Source organism: Pan paniscus, chromosome 5 (genome assembly GCF_029289425.2).
Source record: "Pan paniscus chromosome 5, NHGRI_mPanPan1-v2.0_pri, whole genome shotgun sequence".
In the NCBI taxonomy this organism is placed as follows: domain Eukaryota; kingdom Metazoa; phylum Chordata; class Mammalia; order Primates; family Hominidae; genus Pan; species Pan paniscus.
In genome coordinates this window covers 156,268,930-156,281,843 of record NC_073254.2, presented here as the reverse complement: position 1 = coordinate 156,281,843, position 12,914 = coordinate 156,268,930, and positions in this window count along the sequence as shown.

Here is a 12,914-nt window from a genome sequence, read left to right as displayed (position 1 = left end):
TCTTCCCCTCTCTCTCTCCTCATCCTTGTATTATTATTATATAATAAGCAACCATGAATCCATCTCTCACTATAAACACTAAGACTTTGACAATATCTTACATTTACTTATGTTCTTTCCTCTTCTCTTTTCTTGCCTTCCTGAGGTACCACAATCCAAAGACCAGCATTCATTAATCTGTTGCTTTCTTTCTATGCAGTTTCTTCACTCAACTATATGAATTTCTAAAAAACATACTTTTCCATTTTATGAAAAGGATAGCATGCTTTATGTAAATATGCTGAGATTTTTTTAACTTCATATTGTTAAGATTCATCCATATTGTTGCATGTTGCTATATTTCATTCATTTTGGTTGCTTTATTCAAGACTGCAGTGAGCTGTGATAGTGCCACACCACTCCAGCCTGGGTGACAGAGACCCTGTCTCTAAAAAATAAATTTAAAAAATTCCCTGTATATGTTTTATGTATGTTTTGCTAGAATTTTTTTCTAGGCTCCTAATAGTCTCTGAAGTATTACAAATGAGGTCTTCTTTCTAATTTCAATCTCTAGTTGTTTGTTGCTGGTGTTTGGAAATGCAACTGTCTTGCTAATTTGCTAACCTTTCCTATTTCGAATATATCACCTGTAAATTCTTTTTTTTTTGGTGGGGGAGGGGAGTAAGGGTAGGATGGAGTCTTGCTCTGTTGCCCAGGCTGGAGTGCAGTGGCACCATCATAGCTCATTGTAGCCTCAAACTCCTGGGCTCAAGAGATCCTCCTACCTCAACCTCCCCAGTAGTTGGGACTACAGGCGTGAACCATCGCATTTGGTTAATTTTTAAGTTTTTTGTAGAGACGAGGTCTTGCTATGTTTCCCAGGTTTGTCTCAAACTCCAGGACTCAAGTGATCCTCCTTGATCCACCTGGATCCACCTCCAGGTCTCAAGTGATACTCTCGAAGTATTAGGGTTACAGGAGTGAGCCACCATACCTGGCCTATAAATTATCTTATTTGTTCTGTGTAAATAATAATGCCATCTATAAATAAAATGGTTTATCTTTATGATTCTAATTTTTTATTGCTATTGAGGAGTGGTAAGAGTGAACATCTCGTTTCATTTTTGCTTTAAAGAAGATATTTCTGGTGTTTTCCCATACAGAACGATGTTTGCTTAAAAGCTTTTTACAGACATTTTTATGAGGTTAAGGAAACTGGCTATATTTTTGATTTGTTAAAAGTTTGTATTATGAATTTATATTGGATTTTATCAGCATAAACTTGAGATCATCACAAATCTTCTCTTTTCTTAATCTGCTCTTATGGTGAATTATATCTATAGTTTTTCTGATATTAAACTAACATATGGATGCCTGAGATAAACCCAATTGGGCAAGGTTATCACCTTCCCTGTGCATTGTTGAATTTAATTTCCTTTTTTTTTTTTTAAGGATTCTTGAATCTACATTTATGAGTAAAATGAGCCTATAGCTTTTTACTCTGATAATGTCTTTTCCTGGTTTGGTAACAAAGTTATGCTAACCTTTAAAAAGGACTGGGATGTATTCCCCTTTATAGTACAGCAATAAATATGTATTTGTGTATTACATATATGTTACTTCCAGTGTTCATGTTGACAATATTGTTATCAATTTGATTCTTGTCCCATTGTCTGTGATATGCTCTACTAGAGAATAAAGGAGGAAGAGCCCCTTCTCTAAGTGCCATCTGTCAGCCTTGGGGGTTTGTCCCAAAGTGCGGGGAGGTGACTATTCCAGGTAGTCATTCTCCACCTCAGCTACCACCCCTTCAGAGTTTGTGCAGTCGACTGATTTTACTCCTGAGGACTGATTTTACTCCTGCAGCAGCAGTTGGAGTCACTACAGGTGCGAGGCAGGCATTGACTGCCCAAGAAAAAGGAGGAGGAAAAGAGATTGTTCTCTTGGGTTCTTCTCTCTTTCCCTTCTCTATTTTTTTCTCCATGTATTTATTTATCCTCTCCTCTCTTTCTTTCTCACTTTCCCTGAAAAGTAAATGCCTTTTGGATGATAACAATCTTTTCCTGACTGTGGTCTATCAGGAAGCATGCCGCATCTTCGAATCCTTTCAGGTTCTCTAAATGGAGCAATGCAAGGAGAATCCCCACCCAAGAGCGAGGGCAGGGGCAAGTTTCCTGACAGGCAGTCAGCTTTGTTTCACCATCTCCTCCTGGGTATCTCTGTTGAATCACCAATGCCACTTCCCTGTAGACTCTAGGGAAGCTTGACTCACCTACAGATACTGCACAAGTCCTTTAAACCTCTATTGTTATTAATTCCTTTTGTGTTTAGTCACTTTATTGGCTACTCCTACAATTTATAATAATAGTAATGATAATAGTAGTTGTGGAGGTAGTAGTACTAGTAATAGTGATAGTATTATCCCTATATTATTATTATTATTATTTTGAGACAGGGTCTTGCTCTGTTGCCGAGGCTGGAGTGCAGTGGTGCAGTCTCGGCTCACTGCAACCTCCGCCTCCTGGGTTCAAGCGATTTTCATGCCTCAGCTTCCCAAGTAGCTGGGATTACAGGTGCCTGCTCACCATGCCTGGCTAATTTTTGTATTTTTAGAAGAGATGGGGTTTTACCATGTTGGCCAGGCTGGTCTCGAACGCCCACCTCAGTCTCCCGAAGTGCTGGGATTACAGGTGTGAGCCACTGTGCCAGGCTAGTATTACCCCTATATTATATTGAGGGGTTGCTCTGTTCCAGACACTATACTAAGTGTTTTACATGGATTATTTAATTCACGTATATGTATGAATTTAGAACTTTTTGGATTTTAGTTAGGTAATATATTGCATATAATATATAGTATGGAACTCAATCAGCAGGGTCTAGGTAACAACTTGTAATCAAGTAAATGTGTATATCTGCAGTGAAATGTGTGACTATACTAAATTACATAGAGACTACAAGTAGCCTCAAATCATTTCAGATCAGGTCTGTGACCAAATGAATCCAGGTATGGTTGGGTTTTGGCACAAAAAGTCTTAGAAAGAAACTTGCAGTTTTTAGAGAATTTTCGATTTTGGATCCACAGGTAAGGAACTGTTGGACCTACAGCATAATTATTTCACAGATGATACAATTAAGACCACAAAAGAGCAGTAAAGATCAGGTGGTAGTAGTAGTAATCAATCAAGGTTTTTTCCTTTCCATGTGTGTAACCAGTTGTTCAGCACCATTCGTTCAAAAAGACGTTCTTTTCCCCATTTAGTTGTCTTGGTGACTGTATCATCTCCAGGCTGTTTATTCTGTGCATTGATCTGTCTGTCCTCACACCAACAGCACACCGTCATAACTACTGTGGTTTACAGTGAAATCTGAAATCAGGTGGCGGCAGTATGTTTTTCTTTTTGTTTTGGCTCTTCTAGATTCACTGCATTTTCATATAAGTGTTCAAATCAACTTGACAATTTCTATGAGAAATGTATTAGCTATTTTTGGATGATATGATGGTGTGCCTGGAAAACCCTAGAGAATTAATGATAAAATTAATTCAAACAATTGAACAGAGTAGCAGAATATAACAACAGTATGTAGAGATCAGTAACTTTCACATGCGCAGGCAGTAACCATCTAGAGATAGAATGACAGAGAAAATCCTCATTATAACAGCAACAAACAAGATAAAATATTAGGGATACATTTAATAAGAAATGTGCAAATCTATATGAGGAAAACTTTAAAACTCTGCTAAAAGAGACAGAATTAACTTTGACAAAAGAAAGGATATTTCATATTTTGATAGGATGGCTTACCATCATAAAGATGTCAGTTTTCCCTAAATTCATTAGTAAATTTAACTTAGTCTCCACCTCCACTTCAAATTCTAACTTTTTTTCATGAAGCTAGACAAGTTGATACTTAAATTCATATGAAAAAATAAACATGTAATAACAGAGAACACTAGCTGGGAGCTGTGGCTCATGCCTGTAATCCCAGCACTTTGGGAGGCCAAGGCGGGCAGATTGTCTGAGGTCAGGAGTTCGATAACAGTCTGGCCAACAAGATGAAACCCCATCTCTACTAAAAATACAAAAAAAATTAGCCGGGCATGGTGGCATGCACCTGTAATCCCAGCTACTCGGGAGGCTGAGGCAGGGGAATTGCTTGAACCAGGGAAGTGGAGGTTGCAGTGAGCCAAGATTGTGCCACTGTACTCCAGCCTGGGCGACAGAGCGAGACTCTGTCTCAAAAAAACAAAAACAAAAAAAACAAAAATCAAAAACCAAAAACAAAAACAGAGAACACTAAAAAAGAAAATCTATGAGAAGGGATGAGCCCACTAGCCCTCCCAGACTGAAAACACACTATAAAACCTTTATAATTAAAACTATATGGTACTGGCACGTGAATATGCAGGGACACCAGTGGAGTAAAATAGATAGTCTAGAAGAATACCCAAGCTTATATGAAACTTTAGTACTGTAAATGATAAAGGCACCATTTCAAGTCACTGGGACCAAGAAGGAATTTTAATAAATGGTGTTAAAACAACTGGTTAGGCCAGGTGCGACGGCTCACACCTGTAATCCCAGCACTTTGGGAGGCCGAGGTGGAAGGATCACCTCAGGTCAGGAGTTTGAGACCAGCCTGACCAACAGCGAGAAACCCCCATCTCTACTAAAAATACAAAAAATTAGCCAGGCATGGTGGCACATGCCTGTAACCCCAGTTACTCAGGAGGCTGAAGCAGGAGAATCTCTTGAACCTGGGAGGTGGAGGCTGCAGTAAGCTGAGATGGCGCCACTGCACTCCAGCCTGGGCGACAAGAGCGAAACTCTGTCTCAAAAAAAAAAAAAAAAACAACAAAAATTAGCCAGGTGTGGTGGTGCATGCCTGTAATCCCAGCTACTCAGGAGGCTGAGGCAGGAGAAGCACTTGAACTGGGAGGTGGAGGTTGCCGTGAGCTGAGATTGCGCCTTTGCTCTCCAGCCTGGGCAACAAGAGCAAAACTCTGTCTCAAAACAAACAAACAAACAAACTGGTTAACCATTTGGAAAAAGATAAAATTAATTTATATTTCACATATATAAGAATAAACTCCAAATGGATCAGAGATCTAAATGTAAAAAATGAAAAGATTTTTCATTTCATGGGTGTTATCTTTACCTTTGGTGTTGGGAAAGACTTTCTCACTGTGACTGAAAGTCCAGATGCAGTGAAAGAAAAACAGACAAACTTGATTACATAAAAATAAAAACTGGCCAGGTGCCATGACTCAGGCCTGTGATCCCAGCACTTTGGGAAGCTGAGGCAGGAGGATCACTTTTGCTACCCTGCACTCCAGCATGGATGACAGAGTGAGAACCTTCCAGAAAGAAGAAAGACAGAAAGAAAAGAAAAAAGAAAAAGAAAGAAAGAAAAGAAGAAAGAAAGAAAAAGAAGAAATAGAGAAAGAAGGAAGAGAAAGAGAGAGAGAAAGAAGAGAAAGAATAGAAAGAGAGAGAGAATGAAAGAGAGAAAGAATGAAAAGAAAGAAAGAGAGGAAGGGAGGGAGGGAGAGAGAAGGAGAGGAAAAAAAGAAAGGGTTGGGTGCAGTGGCTCACATCTGTAATCCCAACACTTTGGGAGGCCAAGGTGGGCAGATCGCTTGATCCCAGGAGTTCAAGACCAGCCTGGGCAATATGGTGAAACCTCGTCTCTACAAAAAATAAAAAATAAAAAAAAGAAGCCATTTGCATGGCAAAAATTCTGTAAGCAAAGTCAGGCTGATAAACTGGGAGGAAATATTTGCAATATATATCATAAAGGTCCAATATGCCTAATATATTAAAAACTTTTCTAGAAGTGAGAGAAAAAGACATAAAAAATATGAAGAGACAATCCATTAAAGGAAAGATATAACAACAGGCTGGGAGTGGTGGCTCACGCCTGTAATCCCAACATTTTGGGTTGGCAAGGTGGACAGACTGCTTGAGTCCAGGAGTTCAAGAACAACTTGGGCAACATGGTGAAATTCCATCTCTACAAAAATTACAAAAATTAGCCAGGCATCGTGGTGCATGCCTGCAGTCCCAGCTACTCGGTGGGGGTGCTGAGGTAGGAGGATTGCTTGAGACCAGGAGATCCAAAAAAAAGATATAACAACAGTCCTTAAACATGTCACTTCTGTTTCTTTTCCTACTTCTCCTCCTCCTCTTCTTCCACCTCCTTTTCATTTTCCTTTTTTATTCATGGTCAGGAATGTCCAACTCACCTGGTCCTCTGCCATTGGTCCTGTGCCTTGCCTGGGGTGGTGAGAAGCTATATCCCTCTTCACTATAGATTTTGATGTAGAAAAGATAAATTAATCTGCCATTTCATAATGACTCTTTTAGCAAGAATTTCACTAGGGGCAAAAGTGGCCTCTGCAGAGAACCTCTATTACATTAAATTTTAGCAGAATTTAAAGTATTTTACATATTCAGTGGAGAGCTATGGGCTTACTGCAAAAACAAAAGAAAGTATAGAAACAGTTCTAGATTTGAAATTCTCTAGGAAGGCAATGATCTGGAATCTTCTACATCAACATTTTTCCATGTTGCTTATAAAAATGGTCAGTCTTAAAAGGTATGCTGTCTCTCTCTGTCCTTTTAAGAGACAGGATCTTGCTCTGTTGCCCAGGCTAGAGTGCAGTGGCACAATCATAGCTGACAGTAACCTCCAACTCTTGGGCTTAAGCAATTCTCCCATCTCAGCCTCCCAAGTAGCTAGGACTACAGGTGTGTGCCACCTAATTTTTAAAATGTTTTGTAGAGATGGGGTCTTGCTATGTTGCCCAGGGTTGTCTTGAACTCCTGGCCTCAGTGATCCTCCTACCTCAGCCTCCCAAAGCACTGGGATTACAGGCATGAGCCACCGTGCCCAGCTGGTCTGCACTCTTAAAAATTATTTATCAGTATTTTGAATATCTATCTACATAGTTTTAACATCAAAAACTAATGTGAAGCCTACCTACTTATGCTGCTGGCCCACAAATCCACCATAATAGTAGAAAACAAATGGCTGCAATACACCTTTTCAGAATATGCCAAGTTTTTGGAGCTCCTAGCATTTTCCACTTAGGAAGAATTCAAGCCCTAAGATATATGGAGCAGTAAAACAGACTTCATTGAATGAAAGTTTAGTCTCAAAGACTATGTGTCAATGTGTGTTTGTAAGGGTACCTGTGTATGAAGTCCTGCATCTGTGTATGTGAAATGTAAGAAGTGGGCTGACCTACCAGACTTGATTTCAAAGCGGGGAGTGGGGGCAGAGGGGACTTGCAGATCTTTACTGTGGCTCGTTAGTGCCACAGGCCACTGCTTTTAAAAATATGTTGACTGTCAGTGGCTGAGGATGAGGAAAATGGGAAAGTCACTCGGAGATGGACAACAAATGAGCACCTAGTATGAAGTAGTAAGAAACCGTCAACTGAAGGTGCCAAGCAGAAGGCGGGGCCATTGTTGAAAAAGGCAAAGAGGCACCTTAAAAATCAAATGTTTCTTTAAGTAGAACTGGGATAATCAAAATTTCTCATCATTTTGGGAAAGTGAATGTTAAACGTAGTTTTGAAGTAAAAAGCAAAATAGGCAAGGAGAGGTAGATATTCTACTTCATTCTGATAAAAATTGGGGCATTTACTAGTGGGTAACAGTAGCTCACATAACTAAGGTCCTTGCATTGACCAAACAGCCCTAAAAATGGAGGGCCTGTGGTGACTTCCAAGCCCCAAAGGTTACAGTTGAGTGTAAGGCAGGGCCAGCATATTCTTTCTGCAAAAGGCCAGATAGTAAATATATCAGGCTTTTGCAGGCCATCTGTTCTCTATTACAGTTATTCAATTCTGCTGTTGTATGACAAAAGTAGACATGTGCTATACCTAAATGAATGAGCCTGGCTGTGTTCCAATAAAACTTTATTTACAAAAACAGGCTGCAGGCTAAATTTGGCTCATGGGCTATAGTTTGCCCACCCCTGGTTTAAGGCAACATTTAGCCTAGACTTAACCTTATATGTGAATATTACTTTTTTTGGAATTTTCTTTTTTTTTGGGATGGAGTCTTGCTCTGTCACCCAGGCTGGAGTGCAGTGGCACGATCTCGGCTCACTGCAACCTCCACCTCCTGGGTTCAAGCAATTTTCCTGCCTCAGCCTCCCGAGTAGCTAGGATTACAGACATGCACCACCATGCACTGCTAATTTTTTGTTTCCTTTTTGAGACGGAGTCTTGCTCTGTTGCCCAGGATGGAGTACAGCGGCATGATCTTGGCTTACTGCAACCTCTGCCTCCCAGGTTCAAGCGAGTCTCTTGCCTCAGCCTCCCAAGTAGCTGGGATTACGGGCATGCACCACCATACCCAGATAATTTTTGCATTTTTAGTAAAGATGGGGTTTCACCATGCTGGCCAGACTGGTCTGGAACTCCCAACCTCCGGTGATCTGCCCTCCTTGGCCTCTCAAAGTGCTGGGATTACAGGTATGAGCCACTGTGCCTTGCCTTTTCTGGAATTTTCAATATCCTTCACTTCATTCTAGTTCTAAAAATGTCTGATATCACAAGCATTATAACAAGCAGGCCATGCCTCCTTTCCAGAGTGCCCAGTCTACCTTGGGTTGTCACTAGATTTCAGAGCACATTATTCTCTGGGTAGTGGGAGAGGTTGAGCCCTTAAACAACAGAACTATTGAGTACTCAGTTGGCAAGGGCATTAAGGCAGTGCTCCATTTATTCCACTTACTTCACAGAGAACAAAGAGACATTGCTGTTGACAATGGTCAGTCAGAGGCAACTGTCTGCGGGCTGTTTGGTTTAGTTGGCTGTTGAATTTTCAACTTGAAGTGTGAGAGAGAGTGAAAAAGTCCTACCTGATCAGAAAGCAGAGCTGTCTTTCCAGGATGGAGTGCCACTTCACCTGTCTTCCCAGAATGAACTAAAATGACATTCTAAGCAGTGGGTTTTTACTGTAAAATCATTCCTAAAGCTGCATCAATTAGAATGAACTGGGATTTACGACATTTAACTGCATGGGCAGGCAAAAACTTCTCACCTGCTCTTCAAGCCACATGCCTCAGGTCTTTGAGGGTTTCTGGTTTGCTTTATTCTCAATCTCCTCCCACTGGCCACCTAATCTCTTGCCCATAACTCCTTAACTCCTTTTCAAACTCTGCTACTTTTCAAACTCAGTGTGTGGCCCACACGCTGCCTCTGTCCCTCCTTACTGGAGAACTTGCTGGTATAGATGTTTGCTTATGACACTACCTCTAAACCTTGGTGGATGCTGGGAATGACTTTCCCCTTTCCATGCTTCACTGGCTCCAAAGGAAAGAGGGGAGGGCTGTGGTTCCATGCAGATGTTGGGAGGGGAGAGGAGGAAGAGGATGGCAGGTGCTCAGATTTCAGCTCAATTCTTTCCATCAGTGGAATCCTCAAGGCCTCCCCACCTCATGTTGCATAGGGACACACAACTGCCATTGCAAATATTGTTTCCATTTTTCAGATTCATCATATTCCTCCTGTTAAAACGACCATGATCCTGTCAAATAACAGCCCTAGCCTATTGTGTGAAGGAACATTTGACTATTCTGCTTATTTACAATATAAGAGCCATTTAATCAACCAAGAAATGGGTCTATTACAGTGGTTCTTAAACTTGAATGTACATTACAGTCACCTGGAAGGTTTGTTAGAACATGGAATGCTGGGCCTTATTCCAGAATTTCTGATTCAATAGTTCTATGGCGGAGTCTGAGAACTTCTGTTGCTAACAAGTCCCCAGGTGATGCTGTTGCTGCAGCGTCATTTCCTCGAGGACCATTTCCTCGATTAGCATTACTGGGATGAACGGGAATACCCTTCCTCTCCTGGAAGAAGGAAGAAGGACTATCTCAGTTCAGCCTCTTGGTAGTAAGTCACTTTGAAAATGCTGTACAACTCATCAGTATGTTAAAACAACTGGCTTGAGTACCACTGTTATAAACCGTTTAGTGAAGGGAGGATACACATTATCAAATATACATATATACACATATATCACAGAGGCAAATACAATCACTTGGGCAGAATGCCAGCATTAGTATCTTTCCTGAGAGGCAATCAGATCTTTTTGAAGACCACCTCTTGAAAATCAAATATTTCCTTAAATAGAACTGGGAAATTCATTTGCTTAGTCCCTTATTTTTCCTGAAATATGCAATGACAAAGAGTGATGTTTCAATGAAATACAGATTATACCAGTTACTTGATGTGAGCCTGGGTTTCAACGAGATAATTTTCTATTATTTATCTGTCATAAGTGTATAATACTTCATTTCTTCAAATACCTCATTTATTCTTCAATAAATATTTGTTGATTGAAGAATGAATATTCAACATTATGAAAATGAATATAATCTTGTATAACACTGTCAACTAAGCAGGAAGAATGACATAGTCCCAGGAACCCCAAGTTGTTGAGGGCTGAATAACAAAGTAATAGGTGTTCAGAAGGAAGGACGCAGTGGGGAGAGGTGTTACTTTGCCAAGGAGCTTCTGGCAGGGCCTCTATTGTGCCAGAATGTATAGCCAAAGGCTCAAATAGGGCCGAGCTCCAGCCTGCACCCTGCTCGCCTGCTCTTCGAGCCACAAGCCTAAGCGTGGGGATGCCTCAGCCTGAGGAAAGGGTAAGTTTGTCTCATCTTCTCAAAGACATCTGATGAGCTATTGGCAGCTCAACTTACCTGTGTCTTGATTTTTCCCTGGAGTCATCAGTCATGAGTCAGCCTGTGAACATTGGAAGGAGCAGAGGATAACTAGTTTTTTCACATGACATTGTATTTATGGAACCACACTGTGGATTTTCAAGTCTTTCTTGTCATTCCCCATGAGCAGAGGCCTAAGATCTTTTCTGAAAACTTTCTGTGAACATTGGGGGACAGCTTTACTTTGTAGATTCAGGGTCCTGGGAGGGCATAAAAAATTATCCCCATAGGAATCCTACCCTATTTAACAACTGAAGCCTGACATTCCAATTTAATTTAATATTTTTAGTCCAATTATGTTGAAATTAAAAAACTGTGAATGATTTTGCTGTTAGCACATTGCTTTTAGCATTCTGTTTATGTATGTCACAGAACTTAGTAAATATTACTGTACGGATTTACTTTGCTGAGCCATTTCCCTCAATATAAGATCTCTGGAAACAGGCTGACTGTCAGTTCAGGTTGATAGAATGAATTGCCATAGGCTGGGTGGCTTACAAACAAAATAAACATTTCTCACTGTTCTGGAGGCTGGCAAGTTGACATCGAGTGCCACCATGGTCCAGTTCTGGTGAGGGTCTTCTGGGTTGCAGGCTGACAACTTCTCCTTGTATCCTCAAGTGGCAGAAAGTCCAAGGAAGGGTAGTTTTGCCTCATCTTCTCAAAGACATCTGATGAGCTATTGGCAGCCCAACTTATCTGTGTCTTGATTTTTCTCCAGGAGTCATTAGTCATCAAGATAACTAATTTTTTCACACAACACCATTTATGTGGTTTCATAAATGCAGTGTTTTCTGCAGTGTTCTCTAGCGGGACAGAACTAATAGGATAGATGTATATATGAAGGGGAATTTATTAAGGAGAATTGACTCACAGGATCACAAGAGGAAGTCCCACAATAGGCCATCTGCAAGCTGAGGAACAAGGAAGCTGGTCCGAGTCCCAAAACCTTAAAAGCAGGGAAGCTGACAGTACAGCCTTCAGTCTGTGGCTGAAAGCCCAAGAGCCCCTGGCACACCACTGGTGTAAGTCCAAGAGTCCAAAAGCTGAAGAACTTGTAGTATGATGTTTGAGGGCAGGAAGCATCCAGCACGGGAGAAAGATGAAGGCCCGAAGACTCAGTGAGTCGTCTCCTTCCACCTTCTTCTGCCTGCTTTTTCTAGCCTGGTTGGCAGCTGCTCAGATGGTGTCCATGCAGTTTGAGGGTGGGTCTGCCTCTCCCAGTCCCCTGACTCAAATGTTAATATCCCTTGGCAACACCCTCATAGACACACCCAGGAACAATACTTTACATCCTTTAATCCAATGAAGTTGACACTCATTAACCATCACAGTGCATTTTCAATAATTCTACCAAAAGCTAGGTAGTTCTCTGGGCTTTTCTTATAAGGGCACTAATACATTTATGAGTGCCCCACCCTTATGTCCTAATTACTACCCAGAGGCCCTGCCTCCAAATACCAGCACATTGAGATTAGGTTCTCAACATAGGAATTTTGGGGGCAACACAAACATTCAGTCCATTGCAGGGGTCTTGTCATATTTTTGGCAGTCTCTTTTTCCCCAGTACTTAGTACAGTCCCTGTTACACAGTAGACCCTCAGCAAATGTTTACTGAATAAAACAACAAGGATACTATCCTATTATTTGTTCTGTGACTTCAGGAAAATTAAGACTTTATGTTCATAATCTTACAAAATTTATTCATTCTTAAGGAAGACTGAAGAATAATTTGATTTCTGATATTTCTGATCTGGATTCTAAATCCAAATCAGTTCTTTACATCGTCAGATCTACAAATATCATTTGGAATAAAAGTTCACAAAATTTTTTATGTCATCACCATCTGTTTCTTTAATTTGATTCCTTGTGTTTATTTTTCAAAAAACCCTAAGATTCTATTCTGGCAGATATTATTTTCATTGCTTTATTAACATTTTGGGCATTTGCTCTGGTACTATCAAAATAGGTCCTTGCGCCATATAGAGCAAATGACAGTTTACCCAGGACCATTTGCCAGTGTCTATTGCATCAAGATGTGTCCATGTTTATTGCAATAAATGTGATTAGAAATGTCTGCTACTCCTAGGTTAAGGATATTAAAAAGAGGTATGTCTCCTCCCTGATCTGTCCTCCTTTTGCCAGCTAGTACAAGGCAACAATGAGGCCACAGGAAGGGTTAATCT